Here is a 1388-nt window from a genome sequence, read left to right as displayed (position 1 = left end):
GAAAAATTTAATTACTTTATTTTCAAATGATTAAATTAAGTTATTTGGAAACAGTGAATTTGGCACGTAATTTTGTAAAACGGACGGTCTCTTGACATTAAAGTTTCAGTTTTTTTAATGACAAGGTTAGCTTGTTGAAAGTATTTTAGCGTGAAGTATCGTTAATCCTGAATGCTTGATCTCGATTTCCTTTGTGGGCACTTTTGAATTTGAGGATTAATGCTTAGTTATCCCTGTAGGGTATAACCAACAAAGGACATTTAATTGGGATTAAATCAAACCATAGATCTGCATCATATAGTAGATAAATTCTCGATCCCAACATTCACAAAACAAAAGTTTAGACCCCTGATTTTGTAATTATTGTGATTTACGTACCTAAGACAACCAGGAGGTCCGAAATCATGAGAGGTCGGTGATGTTCCTTTATATACCCGTTTATCTAGGACCTTGGCCTCCTGACCTTTCCTACAATAGGACATATTAAACTGTGGAATAGGAAGACAACTTTTAAACTCAAGTTTTTATTAAAATAGTAAAATGAACATGAATCACAGATATTGTGTCGTTTTCACAATATTGTTTACTATTGTTTACCTGACCCCTCTGTACGGATAAACAAACAGCTATTTTCCATATCAAAACACAATCTTGTTTATTATTGTTTACCTGACCCCTCTGTACGGATAAACAAATAGCTATTTTCCATATTTAAACACAATCTTGTTTATTATTGTTTACCTGACCCCTCTGTAAGGATAAACAAACAGCTCTCTTCCATAATTAAACACAATCTTGATTATTATTGTTTACCTGACTCCTCTGTAAGGATAAACAAACAGCTCTCTTCCATAATTAAACGCAATCTTGTTTATTATTGTTTACCTGACCCCTCTGTACGGATAAACAAACAGCTCTCTTCCATAATTAAACGCAATCTTCTCTTCCTCGGAATTCCCACAACCAACAAATGAAACCTTAAAGTATTTTGTTTAAATATAAATTCACTTAAATTTACTATTTTTCAACATTAGGTTTTTTCTGATTAAAAATCAATAATTTTAACCATTAAGCTTCTACTGATTTCAAAAAAAATTTGGGAGCAAATTATGATATGATTACATATCTGATTTTATAATACAGAATGAATCTTTGTTATTGTTCTAGAGCGGTCCAGTAAAATGGTAACAATTCATATCACTTCTCAGCTCTAATCAGGAAGGTATAATGCATATTTTCTTTAAAAAATCCCCCCAGCGCCCCAAAAATATTATTTGCCCTGAGCGCAACATTTTTTGAAGGTTTTATCTCTCTCACTAAGTTGGGAAAGCTAAATTATTCTTTGAGTAAAAATCCGTTGTTCCCCCCCCCCCCCAAACTTTTGAAAA

The 1388-nt window shown here is 32.6% G+C and overlaps 1 long non-coding RNA gene across 1 annotated transcript in view; it reads right to left on the bottom strand.

Moving 5' to 3' along the window:
- The window catches only part of LOC111714829 (uncharacterized), an 18844-nt gene extending 17842 nt beyond the window's left edge, over positions 1-1002 (bottom strand). The window contains exons 1-2 of the long non-coding RNA XR_002768088.1: positions 886-1002; positions 379-468 (exon numbers count right to left, since the gene is read on the bottom strand). This is a non-coding gene — a long non-coding RNA (uncharacterized LOC111714829). The remainder of the gene's footprint in view (positions 1-378; positions 469-885) is intronic.
- Positions 1003-1388: the final 386 nt, after the last annotated feature.

This window comes from Eurytemora carolleeae, unplaced genomic scaffold (genome assembly GCF_000591075.1).
Source record: "Eurytemora carolleeae unplaced genomic scaffold, Eaff_2.0 scaffold1552, whole genome shotgun sequence".
Taxonomy (NCBI): Eukaryota; Metazoa; Arthropoda; class Copepoda; order Calanoida; family Temoridae; genus Eurytemora; species Eurytemora carolleeae.
This window is presented reverse-complemented; position numbering and strand designations above follow the sequence as displayed.